General features: G+C 40.0%; 1 protein-coding gene across 3 annotated transcripts in view; it reads right to left on the bottom strand.

The window, feature by feature from the left end:
- Positions 1 to 20,235, bottom strand: part of map2 (microtubule-associated protein 2) — a 305,408-nt gene that overhangs the window by 166,329 nt on the left and 118,844 nt on the right. For all 3 annotated transcript variants that reach the window (XM_072914441.1, XM_072914442.1, XM_072914440.1), the window contains exon 3: positions 1,215 to 1,345. The gene's annotated coding sequence lies outside the window, so the exon portion shown is untranslated. The remainder of the gene's footprint in view (positions 1 to 1,214; positions 1,346 to 20,235) is intronic.

Genomic DNA, 20,235 nt, shown 5'->3' with positions numbered 1-20,235 from the left:
AGTCACGCACCTGTTTTCGTTAATCATGTCTGTAGTATTTAAGTTCATTGTTTTCAGTTTGTCTTGGTGGTGACACCCCACATTTATGCTCTGCACATTTCTGACTCTTTTTTCATGTCCATCGTTCACGCTGCTCCTTTTTGTCCATGCCAAGTAAGTTTTGTTTATTATTCCACAGTTAGTGTTTTTTGTTGTTCATAGTTTTTGCCTTTGTGCAACTATTTGTTTTCATAGCCAAGTTGTTTCTCCGCCAATGTGCGCGCTTTTCGTTTGTACTCTTTTTTTGTCCTTTATTAGTGTAAAAAATAAATTATGTACTCTCATTGCCGTCTCGCCCGAGCCAACTTTCCGTTGCCTTCTAGAAAAACTAAACCCCAGGACCAAGTCATGACAGTATTATTGTTTTGCTTACGGCCACAATGTAAATAATTTTGATTAAACACATGCAAAATCGCTGAAAAGGTGTGTTATTGTTTGTTTCTATGGCGCCATCCTTTGGACGAGTTTGCTCATTGCAGGTGCTGTTGGGTGGACGTGAATTCCTGCTGTTTGAACCTTTCAACTGGAAGCAGAAGTGCCGTCCATAGCGTTTCTACTCGTATGGATTCTTCATTCATCAGTCCGAGCAACGTTTAAAAGTTTTACAATACAACTAAAACTATTCATACTTACTAAACCGTCCTCTGTAGGTGTGTTTTCATGCATAATTGCACAGGCTATTGTATCGTTAGCGTTAGCTAGCATCCTAACACGTTTACAAGTTGTGGGGGGGAGGTGTAGTCAGCGCTGCCTGCAGGAGGAAAAGTCACCGCCTCTGTCCGTGGTGCTGAGGACAGAGCGCCGTCAGACGGGGGCGTGGCAGTGCTGATGGCGAGACACAGCTGGCAGGTGATTAAGATTTCACAGGTGGTACGTGTTAATCTAATCATCTGTTGTCCTTAACAGTAAGCGGCCCGGGAGCAGGAGGAGGAGGAGGAGGAGGATACGGACGTGGCTGAAAAGTCACGTTCCATTAGGAGAGAAAACTTTAGTTGTCATTAAAAACCTTAGCCTACACGCTTGGCTCCGGTGTCGCAACCTCCACACAAGTGTTGGTATTATTGACTTACAATGGCATTCTTTTTGTATTGTTTCCGTTTCACAAATTCCTCAGTAAATTCACCAAAACCTGTGCCAGCGTTACAATAAATAAGTAAATCAAGACGCGACTTTACCTTGTTATTTCGCGTGGGGCCTTCTCGATTCAAAGCCAGGTGTAAAAAAAAAAAGGATGTCCTCTCTCTGAAGCTCCCAGGACGCTGACACAAAGGTGGTCAAAGCCTAATGTGCGACTTCCACGATGATTCTGGAAAAAGATCAAACCAAATCAGAATTAAGTACTTTTTTTCAGCTTGCATGCAAGTTTACGAGAAACGAAATGCTTTATGGTATTCACCTGAGACGGAAAGGAAATATTTCTAATAAGGGTGTGAATCTTTCAGCACCTGACGTTTCGATCCGATTCCTGGGTGTCATGTCTGTGTAATCATGTTTTGTTTTAGTCATGTTTTGTTTTGTTTAGTTATTGGACGCTTTAGTTTCTGGCTTTTCACTCCCTTGTCTTGTTTCCATGATTGTGCACTCTTGTTTGTCACCATAGCAACCCATCAGTTTTCACCTGTCACGTCACGCACCTGTTTCACGTTTTGAGTCACGCACCTGTTTTCGTTAATCATGTCTGTAGTATTTAAGTTCATTGTTTTCAGTTTGTCTTTCTGGTGACATCCCACAATTATGCTCTGCACATTCCTGACACTTGATTTCATGTCCATCGTTCATGCTGCTCCTTTTAGTCCATGCCAAGTAAGTTTTTGTTTATTAATGCTATAGTCTTTTGGTTTCATAGTTTGTTCTCCGCCACTGTGCGCGCTTTTCGTTTTTTGATAATATTAAATAAATATGCACTCACATTCCCGTCTCGCCCGAGCCAACTTTCCGTTGCATTCCAGAAAAGCAAACACCCAGGACCAAGTCATGACACTGGGGTGACGATTCGATTTAGAATTGACCCTCACAATGTACTATTTATGTATAAACCTTTTTCAAAACAGGCTACAGTGTGACGCGTGGGTGGCTTGACAGTGATGGCAGTCGTGACTAAGGCTGCAGAATGACAGCAGGAGGCAGTGTGCAGGTAAAAAGCTCTTTAATCTATTCTTAGGATTAAAAAAAAGAGTGCACCTGAGGCATTTAGAAAAGAAAGACCATACGGCTGCTCAGTGGGACGACTTCCAGAAGGCTATCGCAAATAAACAATGTCATTGAACTTAAATAGACATGACGACAAAACTCAAAAGAGGTGCGCTTGGAGACACAATACAGAAGTGGAACTAATAACCATATGAGTTGGGAAATTGTGCTAGATTTAAATAAAAACGGAATACAATGATTTGCAAATCCTTTTCAACCCATATTCAATTGAGTGCACTACAAAGACAACATATTTGATGTTCAAACTCATAAACTTTATTTTTTTTTTGCAAATAATAATTAACTTAGAATTTCATGGCTGCAACACGTGCCAAAGTAGTTGGGAAAGGGCATGACATCACCTTTTCTTTTAACAAGACTCAATAAACGATTGGGAACTGAGGAAACTAATTGTTGAAGCTTTGAAAGTGGAATTATTTCCCATTCTTGTTTTATGTAGAGCTTCAGTCGTTCAACAGTCCGGGGTCTCCGCTGTCGTATTTTACGCTTCATAATGCGCCACACATTTTTGATGGGAGACAGGTCTGGACTGCAGGCGGGCCCAGGAAAGTACCCGCACTCTTTTTTTACGAAGCCACGCTGTTGTAACACGTGCTTGGCATTGTCTTGCTGAAATAAGCAGGGGCGTCCATGAAAATTACGGCACTTAGATGGCAGCATATGTTGTTCCAAAACCTGTATGTACCTTTCAGCATTAATGGTGCCTACACAGATGTGTAAGTTACCCATGCCTTGGGCACTAATGCACCCCCATACCATCACAGATGCTGGCTTTTGAACTTTGCGTCGAGAACAGTCTGGATGGTTCGCTTCCCCTATTCGACACGATGTCGAATATTTCCAAAAACAATTTGAAATGTGGACTCGTCAGACCACAGAACACTTTTCCACTTTGCATGAGTCCATCTTAGATGATCTCGGGCCTAGAGAAGCCGGCGGCGTTTCTGGGAGTTGTTGATAAATGGCTTTCGCTTTGCATAGTAGAGTTTTAACTTGCACTTACAGATGTAGCGACCAACTGTATCTAGAGACAGTGGTTTTCTGAAGTGTTCCTGAGCCCATGTGGTGATATCCTTTAGAGATTGATGTCAGTTTTTGATACAGTGCCGTCTGAGGGATCGAAGGTCACGGTCATTCAATGTTGGTTTCCGGCAATGCCGCTTACGTGGAGTGATTTCTCCAAATTCTCTGAACCTTTTGATGATATTATGGACCGTAGATGTTGAAATCCCTAAATTCCTTGCAATTGCACTTTGAGAAACGTTGTTCTTAAACTGTTTGACTATTTGCTCACCCAGTTGTGGAAAAAAGGGGTGTACCTCGCCCCATCCTTTCTTGTGAAAGGCTGAGCATTTCATGGAATCTACTTTTATACCCAATCATGGCACCCACCTGTTCCCAAATAGCCTGTTCACCTGTGGGATGTTCCAAATAAGTGTTTGATGAGCATTCCTCAACTTTATCAGTATTTATTGCCACCTTTCCCAACTTCTTTGTCACGTGTTGCTGGCATCAAATTCTACAGTTAATGATTATTTGCAAAAAAAAAAAAATGTTTATGAGTTTGAACATCAAATATGTTGTCTTTGTAGCATATTCAACAGAATATGGGTTGAAAATGATTTGCAAATCATTGTATTCCGTTCATATTTACATCTAACACAATTTCCCAACTCATATGGTTTGTACAAAATAAGGGCGCGAGACAGGAACTCAACACTAAACACAGGGAAACGGCAGATTCAAACCATCAAGTGGGACGTGACGTACAGGTCAGAAAAGCTCCTTCTGCTTACAAGAAGATGGCCTAAAAACGTCTTTTAAAAAACAGAATCTCATTAAAAAAAAAAAAAGTTTAATTGATTTTTGAAAATTTAGAATCGGGGTGAAAAAGAATTGCAATCCGGATGTGAATTGATTTTTTTGTGTATCTCTAATATGTAACATCTAAAAAGTTTCAGAAGAATTAGAGATGTCCGATAATGGCTTTTTTGCCGATATCCGATATTGTCCAACTCTTAATTACCGATTCCAATATCAACCGATACCGATATATACAGTCGTGGAATTAACACATTGTTATGCCTAATTTTGTTGTGATGCCCCACTGGATGCATTAAACAATGTAACAAGGTTTTCCAAAATAAATCAACTCAAGTTATGGAAAAAAGTGCCAACATGGCACTGCCATATTTATTATTGAAGTCACAAAGTGCTTTTTTTTTTTTAACATGCCTCAAAACAGCAGCTTGGAATTTGGGACACGCTCTCCCTGAGAGAGCATGAGGAGGTTGAGGTGGGCGGGGTTGGGGGGAGTGTATATTGTAGTGTCCCAGAAGAGTTAGTGCTGCAAGGGGTTCTGGGTATTTGTTCTGTTGTGTTTATGTTGTGTTACGGTGCGTATGTGTTGGTCATTCTTGTTTGGTGTGGGTTCACAGTGTGGCGCATATTTGTAACAGTGTTCAAGTTGTTTATACGGCCACCCTCAGTGTGACCTGTATGGCTGTTGACCAAGTATGCTTGCATTCACTGGTGTGTGTGAAAAGCCGTAGATATTATGTGATTGGGCCGGCATGCAAAGGAAGTGCCTTTAAGGTTTATTGGCGCTCTGTACTTCTCCCTACGTCCGTGTACACAGCGGCGTTTTAAAAAGTCATACATTTTAGTATTTGAAACCGATACCGATAATTTTGAAATCGATACCCAAAATTTCCGATATTACATTTTAAAGCATTTATCGGCCGATAAAATCGGCAGTCCAATATAATCAGACATCCCTAATAGTAGATTTTATATTCCTGACTATAAGCCACAACTGTTTTTCTACACTTTGAACCCTGCGGCTTATAAAACGGTGCGTCTAATTAATAAATATTGTTTTGCTCTCGGCCATAATGTAAATAGTTTTCATAAAACACATGCAAAATCACTGAAAAGGCGTGTTATTGTTTGTGCAACGGCGCCATCTTTTGGACGAGTTTGCTCATTGCTGCTGCTGTTGGGTGAATGGGAATTCCTGCCGTTTGAACCTTTAAACTGGAAGTAGAAGTGCCGTTCAGTGTTCTCGCCGTCTATAGCGTTTCTACTCGTATGGATTCCTAATTCATCACTCCAAGCAACGTTTGTACGTTTTACAATATAACTAAAACTATTCATACTTACTAAACCGTCCCATGTGTGATGTCTGGAGGAGTGTTTTCATGTATATTTGTACGTGCTATCGTAATGTAATAAAGCTAGTGTCGTTAGCATTAGCTAATCTGCTGACACACTTACTAGTGTCTGTCAGTATTATTAACTTACAATGGCTTTCTTTTTGTATTGTTTCAGTTTTACAAACTCCTCAGTACATTCACCAAAACGTCACCGTGGAGTTATTGAGTCTGTTTAGCTGATTGGAGAGCTAGCTTCTGCATGACGATGACTTCTGTTTTGTTTGATCAGCCGTTTTACTGCCAGACACTGTTTGGAAACAATTAAGGTAAGTAAATAAACATTTGCAGAATATTTCCCTGTAAATAAGTCATTTCACAACGTATATATCTGCGGCCTATAGTCAGGTGCGGCTAATACATGGAAACATTTTATATCAAATTTTTTTGGGGTGTGGCTGATATGCCAGTGCGCTCTATAGTCCGGAAAAACAGTAGTTTTTCTTAAAAACGATCAAAACTTTTCTTAAATTCAACAAGTTTCACATTTATCATTTGGGTCCGATACCATACCAACTTCATTGATCAAGACCTTCAACACCAACCACAGTTGACCAACAAATGGCAACGGTGTTAGAATCAAAAACCCAATGTTTATATCAGAGTAGTCATCAATTATTTTAGTAAATCGAGTAAATATTGATTAGTTTGTTCAATGAATCGAGTGATCGGATAAGCAGAAATAAGCAGGGGTGTCCATGATAAAGTTGCTTGGATGGCAACATATGTTGCTCCAAAACCTGTATGTACCTTTCAGGATTAATGGAACCTTCACAGATGTGTAAGTTACCCAATGTTGGTTTTTGGCATTGCCGCTTACGTACTTTCTCCAGATTATGAAGGACTGTACTGTAGATGGTGAAATCCCTAAATTCCTTGCAATAGCTGGTTGAGAAATGTTGTTCTTAAACTGTTCGACAATTTAGTCACACATTTGTTGACAAAGTGGTGACCCTCGCCCCATCCTTGTTTGTGAATGACTGAGCATTTCATGGAATCTACTTTTATACCCAATCATGGCACCCACCTGTTCCCAATTAGCCTGTTCACCTGTGGGATGTTCCAAATAAGTGTTTGATGAGCATGCCTCAACTTTGTCAGTCTTTTTTGCCGCTTGTGCCAGCTTTTTTGAAACATGTTAACAGGCATCAAATTCCAAATGAGCTAATATTTGCAAAAAAAACAACAAAGTTTACCAGTTCGAACATTAAGTATCTTGTCTTTGCAGTCTTTTCAATTAAATATAAGTTGAAAAGGATTTTCAAATCATTGTATTTTGTTTGTATTTACTATTTACACAACGTGACAACTTCACTGTCTTTGTATCCATCCATCCATCCATCTTTCGTTTATCCGAGGTCGGGTCGCGGGGGCAGCAGCCTAAGCAGGGAAGCCCAGACTTTCCTCTCCCCAGCCACTTCGTCCAGCTCTTCCCGGGGGATACCGAGGCGTTCCCAGGCCAGCCGGGAGACATAGTCTTCCCAACGTGTCCTGGGTCATCCCCGCGGCCTCCTACCGGTCGGACGTGCCTTAAACACCTCCCTAGGGAGGCGTTCGGGTGGCATCCTGACCAGATGCCCGAACCACCTCATCTGGCTCCTCTCCATGTGGAGGAGCAGCGGCTTTACTTTGAGCTCCTCCCGAATGACAGAGCTTCTAAGCTTCTAAGGGAGAGCCCCGCCACCCGGCGGAGGAAACTCATTTCGGCCGCTTGTACCCGTGATCTTGTCCTTTCCGTCATAACCCAAAGCTCATGACCATAGGTGAGGATGGGAACGTAGATCGACCGGTAAATTGAGAGCTTTGCCTTCCGGCTCAGCTCCTTCTTCACCACAACGGATCGATACAGCGTCCACATTACTGAAGACGCCGCCTGTCGATCTCACCATCCACTCTTCCCTCACTCGTGAACAAGACTCCGAGGTACTTGAACTCCTCCACTTGGGGCAAGATCTCCTCCCCAACCCGGAGATGGCACTCCACCCTTTTCCGGGCGAGAACCATGGACTCGGACTTGGAGGTGCTGATTCCCATCCCAGTCGCTTCACACTCGGCTGCGAACCGATCCAGTGAGAGCTGAAGATCCTGGCCAGATGAAGCCATCAGGACCACATCATCTGCAAAAAGCAGAGACCTAATCCTGCAGCCACCAAACCAGATCCCCTCAACGCCTTGACTGCGCCTAGATATTATGTCCATAAAAGTTATGAACAGAACGGGTGACAAAGGGCAGCCTTGGAGTCCAACCCTCACTGGAAACGGGTCCGACTTACTGCCGGCAATGCAGACCAAGCTCTGGCACTGATCATACAGGGAGCGGACCGCCACAATCAGACAGTCCGATACCCCATACTCTCTGAGCACTCCCCACAGGACTTCCCGAGGGACACGGTCGAATGCCTTCTCCAAGTCCACAAAGCACATGTAGACTGGTTGGGCAAACTCCCATGCACCCTCAAGGACCCTGCCCAGAGTATAGAGCTGGTCCACAGTTCCACGACCAGGACGAAAACCTTGTGGCGGTAATCCTAGAACTGGTTTTGTATTAATGATGTAAACCAATTCAATGCTTTCTCATAATAACTACTGTTCCATCAGCAACCAGTGCTGAATTTGGAGCATCCTGATTCATGAATCTTAAATCTGGGGCATCCCATAACACACACACACACACACACACACACACACACACACACACACACACACACACACACACGCACACACACACACACACACACACACATACTAGTTTGATCATGACTTGTGGGGACCAGCCTTTCTACAGGTTGTGGAGGCATGGCGCAGTGGGAGAGTGGCCGTGCGCGACCCGAGGGTCCCTGGTTCAATCCCCACCTAGTACCAACCTCGTCATGTCCGTTGTGTCCTGAGCAAGACACTTCACCCTTGCTCCTGATGGGTGCTGGTTAGCGCCTTGCATGGCAGCTCCCTCCATCAGTGTGTGAATGTGTGTGTGAATGGGTGAATGTGGAAGTAGTGTCAAAGCGCTTTGAGTACCTTGAAGGTAGAAAAGCGCTATACAAGTACAACCCATTTATCATTTATAAAAAAATGGTGTAAAATGTCCACTGGCCAGTTAGCTCATACACGTCTTTAAATCTCTGGATTGATGAAGTAATGTGCTGATCATTCTTACTGTGGACCCTGGGGAAAAAGACTTCATATGCTTCATGGGGACCACATTTAAATAATTGTGCATAATTCACACAAATGTGTACGTGACTACTGAGGACCATTTAAAAAAAAATAAAAAGTTCAAATTAAATATGACATGATGGTCAGGATACAGCACTACAGCTGTCCTCTTATAGGAAGTTTCACCACTTAAATGTTAAAGCAAAACCTGCACTTAGGCATCTTCAGAATTAATCTGACTATCATTTAAAAAGGTTTCTCTTTAGGGCAGTGGTGCCCAACCAGTACCGGTCCGTGGATCAATTGGTACCGTGCCGCACAAGAAATTAAAAAAAAAAATATATATATATATATATATATACATATATATATATATTGTATTATTATTTATTTTTTTTAATTGTATTTTATATATATATATATATATTTTTTTTTTATTTTTATTTTTTTTTTTTTTTATTGAATCAACATAAAAAAAAACACAAGATACACTTACAATAAGTGCACCAACACAAAAAAAAACTCCCTCAGTGCACCAACCCAAAAAAACTCCCTCCCCCATTTATACTCATTCACCATTCACACAAAAGGGTTGTTTCAACCTGTGGTACCGTGCCGCACAAGAAATAAAAAATATTAAAAAAAAAAATAAAATATATATATATATATATATATATATATATATATATATATATATATATATTTTTTTTTTTTTTTTTTTTTTTTTTTTTTTATTATTTTAAATATATATATATATATATATATATATATATATATATATATATATATATATATATATATATATATATATATATATATATTTTTTTTTTTTTTTTATTGAATCAACAAAAAAAACACAAGATACACTTACAATTAGTGCACCAACCCAAAAAAACTCCCTCAGTGCACCAACACAAAAAAACTCCCTCCCCCATTTATACTCATTCACCATTCACACAAAAGGGTTGTTTCAACCTGTGGTACCGTGCCGCACAAGAAATAAAAAATATTAAAAAAAATTATATATATATATATATATTTTTTTATTTTTTTTGTTATTTTTTTTTATTATTTTAAATATATATATATATATATATATATATATATATATATTTTTTTTTTTTTTTTAATTTTTTAATTTTATTTTTTTTTTATTGAATCAACAAAAAAAACAAGATACACTTACAATTAGTGCACCAACCCAAAAAAACTCCCTCAGTGCACCAACCCAAAAAAACTCCCTCCCCATTTACTCACAAAAGGGTTGTTTCTTTCAGTTATTATTATTTCTAGTTCCTACATTATATATCAATATATATCAATACAGTCTGCAGTGATACAGTCCGTAAGCACACATAATTGTATTTTTTATGACCAAAAAAAAAAATAATAATAAAAAAATTAAAAATTAAATACAATACCCCCCACCCCGGTCCGCGGGACACATTTTCAAGCATTGACCGGTCTGTAGTTACAAAAAGGTTGGGGACCACTGCTTTAGGGGACCTGTTTTTTTTTGTCCCTATACCGTCAGAGGTCCCCATTAAGCATTGCCAGAACACACACACACACACACACACACACACACACACACACACACACTTCACACATACACACAAATGCTTAGAAATAATGGCTATCATTATGAAGGTGAATGCAGAAGACAATCTCGCTGCTAATTTTACTTTCTTCTGATGACGAGCGATACCACGAACACGTTACCTGTACCTTAAATACACACCTGAGGCCAGTAAAGGACTTAATTCAGCATTAAGACTGTGTTGGCTTGAAACACACACCATGACGGAAACACCAAATCCAATTAACAGCAGGTTCACAGCTCACAGGCTACTGCTGCTCTTAGAAGTCTTCAGTCAGTCTGGATTTCATATTTATGTTTCATTATTTTTTTTTGAAGCGTCAATATTCACATGTTTCTTTCTTTCTGTAATGATCATATCCAAACTCGCCAAACAGATTTTAGAAAGTAATTTTTTAATTGGTTATCATTATTATTGCAGTATCATTGACTTTGCTCAAAAAGTATGTGTACACCCTGAAATATATATATATATATATATATATATATATATATATATATATATATATATATATATATATATATATATATATTAATTACTAAAATAATAGACACATTGTTAGAAAACCCACTATTTTACATGTTTTGTGTTCCTTATGATCACTGGCTGACGTGTTCTGTCGGGCGCTGCTGTGCCCTAGTCCGTTCAGCGGTCCATGAACGCACCATGAAAACATTCCTCCAAGTTAATTTCGATCAATCTGTTTGAAGAAGGCACAGCTTCGAGGTTCAATGTACAAAATTAGTTGCTCACAGTTGTGTGTTTATTAGAATTGTGAATCTTCGGGAACCACACGATTCGATTCGATTCTTGGGGGTAACGATCCGATTCTTGATTCAAAGCGATTCTCCATTCAAAATCAATATTTTTTCAATAAAATGTAACGCCAGTTCTATAATTAACTGCATTCCTCCATAAAATAGATAAACAGTTGTGATCAATTTCTATATTACTTAAAAAAAAATGTGGTTCAATAAAATTCTACCCAAACATTTAATAAAGTCAAATACAAATAAGGCAACAAGAGAAGTATCCAACAACTTTTCTTTTCAAGAGTAAATCTGTACAGCAGATATAGATCTTCTACATCATGTCATGACTTGGTCTTGGGTGTTTGCTTTTCCGGGATGCAACGGAAAGTTGGCTCGGGCGAGACGAAAATCGCGCACAGTGGCGGAGAAACAACTTGGCTATGAAAACAAATACTTGCACAAAGGCAGAAACTATGAACAATTAAACAAAAACACTAACTGTGGTATTAATAAACAAAACTTACTTGGCATGGACTAAAAGGAGCAGCATGAACGATGGACATGAAAAAAGTGTCAGGAATGTGCAGAGCATAAATGTGGGATGTCACCAGCAAGACAAACTGAAAAACAATGAACTTAAATACTACAGACATGATTAACGAAAACAGGTGCATGACTCAAAACGTGAAAGTGCACAAAAAGTCCAAAAACAAAACCGAACATGACCAAAACAAAAACATGATCACACAGATATGACACATCAACAATATGATGTGCCTGAGTGACTGGACAGGACTGATTAAAAACTTTTTTTTTTTAAATATTATTTTTGTGAATTGATTAAGAATCGTTACAAAAAAGAATCGTGATTGATTGGATTTTTTTTTTATTTTTTTTTTACACCCCTAGTGTTTTTTAATTTATGTTGTTTCTTAATGTGTCTTGTTTTCATGTTAGCACCAGTCCAGCCACGCTCCACTCTACATCAACGGCACAGCAGTGGAGATAGTAAGCAGCACCAAGTTCCTGGGGGTGCAGAAAACTGACAATATAACCTGGTCTCTACACACCGGAGTTCTTGAAAAAAGAGCTCAGCAGCGCATGCTCTTTTTGTGTCAGATGAAAAGAGCACAGCTCCCTCCCCCCATTCTCAGCACATTCTACAGAAGCACTATAGAGAGCCTGCTGACCAACAGCATCTCTGTCTGGACTGGAGTCTGCAATGCCTCATACTGGAAGTCTCTCCAGAGAGTGGTGAGGACGGCGGAAAGGATCATCAGGACTCCTCTTCCTCCTATCCAGGAGATCGCAAAAAGCCGCTGCCTGACCAAGGCTCAGAAAATCTGCAAAGACTCCTCCCACCCCCACCAAGGACTGTTTTCACTGCTGGACTCTAGAAAGAGGTTCCGCAGCCTCCGTAGCAGAACCTTCTTCCCTCAGGCCGTAAGACTCTTGAACGCATCATAATTAAATCATACCCTCAACTCCCCCAAAAAATTGATTAACTGGCTGGAATAAAAAGACAATAAAACATACACCCATAAATGTGGATGCATATGCAAAAGTGCAATATATTTATCTGTACAGTAATCTATTTATTTATATCTGCACCTTATTGATTTTTTATCCTGCACTACCATGAGCTAATGCAACGACATTTCGTTCTTATCTGTGCTGTAAAGTTCAAATTTGAATGACAATGAAAAGGAAGTCTAAGTCTAAGTCTAAGTCTTTTAAGCTAGCGAGCCGGCCAGTTGTGAGTTTATCAAAGTGCAGTTATCCATCAAGCTTTTTCCATAAGTTTTACTTCTAACAGTTATACTAACGGTCCAGAGTTTCACCGTGGTTATTCTTATTACAGTTTATCGTTACATCTATATATGAAGGTACAGTGGAACGTCGATTTACGAATTTAATTTGTTCGTAATTTGAAAAGTTCGAACAGTGAAGTAAATGCCTCCATAAGAAACAATGTAAATATGAAAAATTGGTTCCAGCCTGGACAGAAGTCCATATTTTAGTGAAGGTTTGCACACTTTGAACACAATTTAAAGTACTGTGTACATACTTGCCAACCCTCCCGGATTTTCCGGGAGACTCCCGAAATTCAGCGCCTCTTCCGAAAACCTCCCGGGACAAATTTTCTCCCGAAAATCTCCCGAAATTCAGGCGGACCTGGAGGCCACGCCCCCTCCAGCTCCATGCGGACCTGAGTCCGCTTTACCACAATATAAAGAACGTCTACAGTAAAGCAGTCCGTCTGCCGTAAACAGCAATGTTGTGACACTCTTAAACAGGACAATACTGCCATCTAGTGCATTTGATGAAAGCACTTTTGTGCGTGCCACACAGCAATGCATCATCAGAGAGGGTGTTCAGCATGGTTAGAAAGATAGTGACAGAGAATAGAACAAGGATGGACAATTCAACCCTTAACTCAACAATGAGTAGATGAGTGTTATGTGTGTGTATATGTGTAAATAAATGAACACTGAAATTCAAGTATTTCTTTTATTTATATATATATATATATATATATATATATATATATATATATATATATATATATATATCCATCCATCCATCCATTTTCTACTGCTTATTCCCTTCGGGGTCGCGGGGATATATATATATATATATATATATATATATGAAATACTTGACTTGGTGAATTCTAGCTGTAAATATACTCCTCACCTCTTAACCACGCCCCCAACCACGCCCCCACCACGCCCCCGGCACCCACCCCCCGAAATTGGAGGTCTCAAGGTTGGCAAGTATGACTGTGTATCAAACAATCATAACGAGGATCAACTTTCTCTTTAACAACGACAAGCTCAATTGTTTTTTATACGCAGCTCTGCCAACATGCGCACAGACAGAAGTCCCGTTGGTGCCCTCACAAACGATCAGAAACGACAAAGATCCTTATTTTTACCAACCAAATTGCTACGATAATAAAAATTTACAAAAGTTCAATTCACTTACATTAACATCGGCAAAGAGCTGAAGAGAGTGAGAAAACAGAGGTGTGTTTGTTCTCTCGGAAGCAACGCAACTGAAGGAATTGTGGCCCTTCTCCTTTGTCGTGATTTAGGTTTGCTTTGGCATCTTTTGACAGAAAAGTCCGGTCTCATCACAATTAAAAATTGGTTCGCACATGGAGGCAAATTTGCCTCAATCTTAAAAGTTTGTAAATCAGAAAGTTCGCAATTAGAGAGGTTTGTAAATCGAGGTTCCACCGTAACAGGATTCGAGACCAAGCACCAGAATGGATTTCTTTTCAAATGTCTCATCTATTTGTTAAATATAATAATAGGCCGAGGAAACAAGGCTGAGAGCCGGCAGGAACAGGAAGTTCAGTTTGATGGACAGTTGAGTCAGTGAATGGTTCATCATGTTGACAGGGAAAGTCATGTGGACAAACACTGGGAGCCCAATCATCACTTTCTTCTTCCTGCATGTTCGAAATAAACTGAAACTGAACTGAAAGAAATATATACAGCAACATAACCATTTATTTTTAAAGGACCATATTATAGAAAAGAAACTTGGATAGAACTGAAGTGGTCAGTGGACAGCTTGTCTACAACTTTTGATATATCCCACAAAGGAACAAATGATGTGCTTGCAGTGCGGATTCAAAAAGGCCACAAAAAATAAAGGTTAAAAAAAAAACATGAAAACCAGAAAGAAACATTAAAGACCACAAAGGAAATAAAACGCATTAAAGAGCACCAGCTGCCACTTCAGAGGCGTCACTTCTACGTACGGATAAAAAGTCAAACTCAGCATTAAAAACATATATATTATATGAGGTGGCGACTTGTCCAGGGTGTACACCGCCTTCCGCCCGATTGTAGCTGAGATAGGCTCCAGCGCCCCCCGCGACCCCAAAAGGGATAAGCGGTAGAAAATGGATGGATGGATATATATATATATATATATATATATATATATATATATATATATATATATATATATATATATATATATATATCCATCCATCCATTTTCTACCGCTTATCCCTTTTGGGGTCGCGGGGGGCGCTGGAGCCTATCTCAGCTACAATTACAGTTACTCTAATAGAGTTTACAGCACCAAAAAGTCACTTTTTTCAGTGAAGCAATGGGTCCCATTTTTATAGTCTTTGGTATGACTCAGCCGGGGTTTGAACTCACGACCTACCGATCTCAGGGTGGACACTCTAACCACTAGGCCACTGAGTAGGTCATATATATAAATATAAATATATATATATATATATATATATATATATATATATATATATATATATATATATATATATATATATATATATATATATATATATATATATATATATATATATATATATATATATATATATATATATATATATATATATATATATATATATATATATCACTGATGGTGGAAACTTTACACTAGACTTCAGGCAACGTGGATCCTGTGCCTCTCCTGTCTTCCTCCAGACTCTGGGACCTCGATTTCCAAAGGAAATGCAAAATTTGCATGGTTGGGTGATGGTTTGGGGTGCCATGTCATCTGCTGGTGTCGGTCCACTCTGTTTCCTGAGATCCAGGGTCAACGCAGCCGTCTACCAGCAAGTTTTAGAGCACTTCATGCTTCCTGCTGCTGACCTGCTCTATGGAGATGGAGATTTCAAGTTCCAACAGGACTTGGCGCCTGCACACAGCGCAAAATCTACCCGTGCCTGGTTTACGGACCATGGTATTTCTGTTCTAAATTGGCCCGCCAACTCCCCTGACCTTAGCCCCATAGAAAATCTGTGGGGTATTGTGAAAAGGAAGATGCAGAATGCCAGACCCAAAAACGCAGAAGAGTTGAAGGCCACTATCAGAGCAACCTGGGCTCTCATAACACCTGAGCAGTGCCAGAAACTCATCGACTCCATGCCACGCCGCATTAACGCAGTAATTGAGGCAAAAGGAGCTCCAACCAAGTATTGAGTATTGTACATGCTCATATTTTTCATTTTCATACTTTTCAGTTGGCCAACATTTCTAAAAATCCCTTTTTTGTATTAGCCTTACGTAATATTCTAATTTTGTGACACACGGAATTTTGGATTTTCATTTGTTGCCACTTCAAATCATCAAAATTAAATGAAATAAACATTTGAATGCATCAGTCTGTGTGCAATGAATAAATATAATGGACAAGTTACACTTTTTGAATGCAATTACTGAAATAAATCAAGTTTTTCATACATACATACATATATACGCATATATATATATATATATATATATATATATATACATATATATACACATATATACGCATATACATACATACATATACATATATATATATATATATATAATATATTTCTACTGCGCTGCTAAATGTTTACAATGCTAAACATAAATACATAATATGCACACACACACACACACACACACACACACACACACACACACACACACACACACACACACACACACACACACACACACACACACACACACACACACACACACAGAGTATATATTTCTACTGCCCTGCTAAATGTTCACAATGCTAAACACATCGTTAACATTCCTATCTGACACACGTCCTTCAAAATGACGCATCACTTCCAAGCGTTTCATAACCATGCGGCAGATTTTCTGTTCTGTGGAGAATCTTTTCTTCTTCGGCGTGAAGGTCTCCCAACACACATCCAAAGAAAATTCACACGATTCCGCACACAATCGAAGCACTTTGCTCATCTCTCGGGACTCGGATCCAGCAGCCACCTGCCATCTGTGTGCGCGTGTTTATCCATCAATGTGCTATGTTGCTTTTATTTAACGTTCGTTAACAAGGATGGGATTTCATCAAGCATTTTAGTCAACAAAATGTCGTCCTCTGAAGTAAACAAATAAACTTGCAGAATTTCCCTTTGATGACATAAAATCACAATCTGTTAGTAAATAAAAATGTTTTAAAAAGCAGTGTTATCCAGTCAAAAGGCTGAATACGGGACAGTTTAACCATGAAAAGTAAAAAAAAATCAAATAAAATCTCATTGTGGTTGTTTGTTTACATTACAACAGCGCTCTTTGCATGAAATCACAAGATGATGAATTTTATTAAAGGGGAACATTATCACAATTTCAGAATTGTTAAAACCATTAAAAATCAGTTCCCAGTGGCTTATTATATTTTTCGAAGTTTTTTTCAAAATTTTACCCATCACGCAATATCCCTAAAAAAAGCTTCAAAGTGCCTGATTTTAACCATCGTTATATACACCCGTCCATTTTCCTGTGACGTCACATAGTGAAGCCAACACAAACAAACATGGCGCATAGAACAGCAAGCTATAGCGACATTAGCTCGGATTCAGACTCAGATTTCAGCGGCTTAAGCGATTCAACAGATTACGAATGTATTGAAACGGATGGTTGTAGTGTGGAGGCAGGTAGCGAAAACGAAATTGAAGAAGAGCCATATCGGTTTGAACCGTATGCAAGCGAAACCGACGAAAACGACACGACAGCCAGCGACACGGGAGAAAGCGAGGACGAATTCGGCGATCGCCTTCTAACCAACGATTGGTATGTGTTTGTTTGGCATTAAAGGAAACTAACAACTATGAACTAGGTTTACAGCATATGAAATACATTTGGCAACAACATGCACTTTGAGAGTGCAGACAGCCCAATTTTCATCAATTAATATATTCTGTAGACATACCCTCATCCGCGCTCTTTTCCTGAAAGCTGATCTGTCCAGTTTTGGAGTTGATGTCAGCAGGCCAGGGAAGCTAGGGTCGATATCCTTCTCTTGATCATCTTCGGTGGCATAAGGGACGGTGTGAGCCAAGACATCCAGGGGGTTTAGCTCGCTCGTCTGCGGGAACAAACTGCCGCCATTGCTTGCCGTGCTAGCGAGGTCCTTTGTCCCTGAATTGCTCACACACTCCGGCAGATTCAATGGGGGTCTGGCGGCAGATTTCTTTGACTTTATCGTTGGAAATGCATCTGCTTTGAGTGTCGCAGGATATCCACACATTCTTGCCATCTCTGTCGTAGCATAGCTTTCGTCGGTAAAGTGTGCGGAACAAACGTCCAATTTCTTGCCACTTTCGCATCTTTGGGCCACTGGTGCAACTTGAATCCGTCCCTGTTCGTGTTGTTACACCCTCCGACAACACACCGACGAGGCATGATGTCTCCAAGGTACGGAAAACAGTCGAAAAAACGGAAAATAACAGAGCTGTTTTGACCCGTTGTGACGTCATCGCTCCGAGAGCCAATATTAGAAAGGCGTTTAATTCGCCAAAATTCACCCATTTAGAGTTCGGAAATCGGTTAAAAAAATATATGGTCTTTTTTCTGCAACATCAAGGTATATATTGACGCTTACATAGGTCTGGTGATAATGTTCCCCTTGAATTTGTTTTTTGAAGCCAGAATCGCTTTCTTGTGAATGTTGGAAGTGTTTATATGGCAAAACCTATGCTACAATCAAAACGAGATGTAAGATGTGTTTCATTTCATACAAGTTGCGTTTAAAATGGAAGTCCGAGGACGATCAGCTCGAGTCACATCGCCAACTATTGGCCTGGCATGCACATTACAGCCCTTCTTCTGGCTAAAGACAATATTTGATAAATATATAACCTAATTCCCAACAGGCCATTAGCCTGTACTCCTTCCAGAATGGCAGCACTGCATACTGTTGAATGTATCTACCTATTTGGAATCAGATAACCAAACATCTGCTAATTGGAGTAAACGTTGCCCTGGTGTATCGACAAATTGGAAGATGCCGTTCAAGGTAACCCACCAAATGATTGGAGGATGCTGGCAGAACTCCAGAGGGAGATTTTTTGTTTTTTCATAATTTTTTTGAGTTATGTACATATATATGTACATGTAGATGATGTATCGGGACAGATCCATTAAGAGTTTGAGCAAAAATATGTCATATAGGAATTAACAATTGTTGCGTTAGGACCAGTTGTTCCTCCCAGGGACTTCAAGTTTCTGGTCGCTCCCAAGCTCTTTACGACACTTAAAGCTGAGTAGAAGAACCACCAGAGACAGAATAGGTATTTTGTAATATATTTGCAAAGCTTTGTAAATATAATGAGACCAGTCCAGCATAGAACATTCAATCGCGCAGCTAAGATGGTCTGATCTAAAATATGGAAACCTTCTATTCTATAAAGTCTCTCTCCCTCCCACCCTCGCTGTCTTGTCTTTCCAGCCCAAACACATGCCCATTGTCCTCCGCAGCTGGACACAAGAAGAGATAAGGAGAAGGATTATCTCTCCTCCTTACATTCCATATGCAAGGTTAGCACACAGTATTTGCAGACAACCAAAAGACCACAATTGGAAGAAAAACACTAGTTGTTTTGTAATATCCATCCATCCATTTTCTATCGCGTATTTCCTTCGGGGTCGCGGGGGGTGCTGGAGCCTATCTCAGCTACAATCGGGCGGAAGGCGGGGTACACCCTGGACAAGTCGCCACCTCATCGCAGGGCCAACACAGATAGACACACAACATTCACACTCGCATTCACACACTAGGGCCAATTTAGTGTTGCCAATCAACCTATCCCCAGGTGCATGTCTTTGGAGGTGGGAGGAAGCCGGAGTACCCGGAGGGAACCCACGCAGTCACGGGGAGAACATGCAAACTCCACACAGAAAGAACCCGAGCCCGGGATTGAACCCAGGACTATTCAGGACCTTCGTATTGTGAGGCAGACGCACTAACCCCTCTTCCACCGTGCTGCCCTCTGTTTTGTAATATCCATCCATCCATCCATCCATTTTCTACCGCTTATTCCCTTTGGGGTCGCGGGGGGCGCTGGAGCCTATCTCAGCTACAATCGGGCGGAAGGCGGGGTACACCCTGGACAAGTCGCCACCTCATCGCAGGGCCAACACAGATATAATATGATTATGAAAATAAAGAAGTAACACTTAAATACGGATATATGAAAATATCTGCCTCCGACACTATACACAATAAAACATTAACAAAATGATGTGTCACATGAATAGTTTTTGAAGTAATACCTTTGTGACATGAAAAAACCCCACAAGTAATGTACAAAAAAAAACTGGTGTTTACGTTTTGATATCAAAATAAAACACAAAGCAGTTTGGCTAATGAAGATGAAGCCAAATAAACAAGCTTTGTTCTTCTCCAACACCTCCCTAGTGTTTCAGTACAACAACAAAACTTCCGGAGTGATGCCTCTCACATCAAATACACAATCTACACAGTTCAATT

Source organism: Nerophis lumbriciformis, linkage group LG13, assembly GCF_033978685.3.
Source record: "Nerophis lumbriciformis linkage group LG13, RoL_Nlum_v2.1, whole genome shotgun sequence".
In the NCBI taxonomy this organism is placed as follows: domain Eukaryota; kingdom Metazoa; phylum Chordata; class Actinopteri; order Syngnathiformes; family Syngnathidae; genus Nerophis; species Nerophis lumbriciformis.
This window is presented reverse-complemented; position numbering and strand designations above follow the sequence as displayed.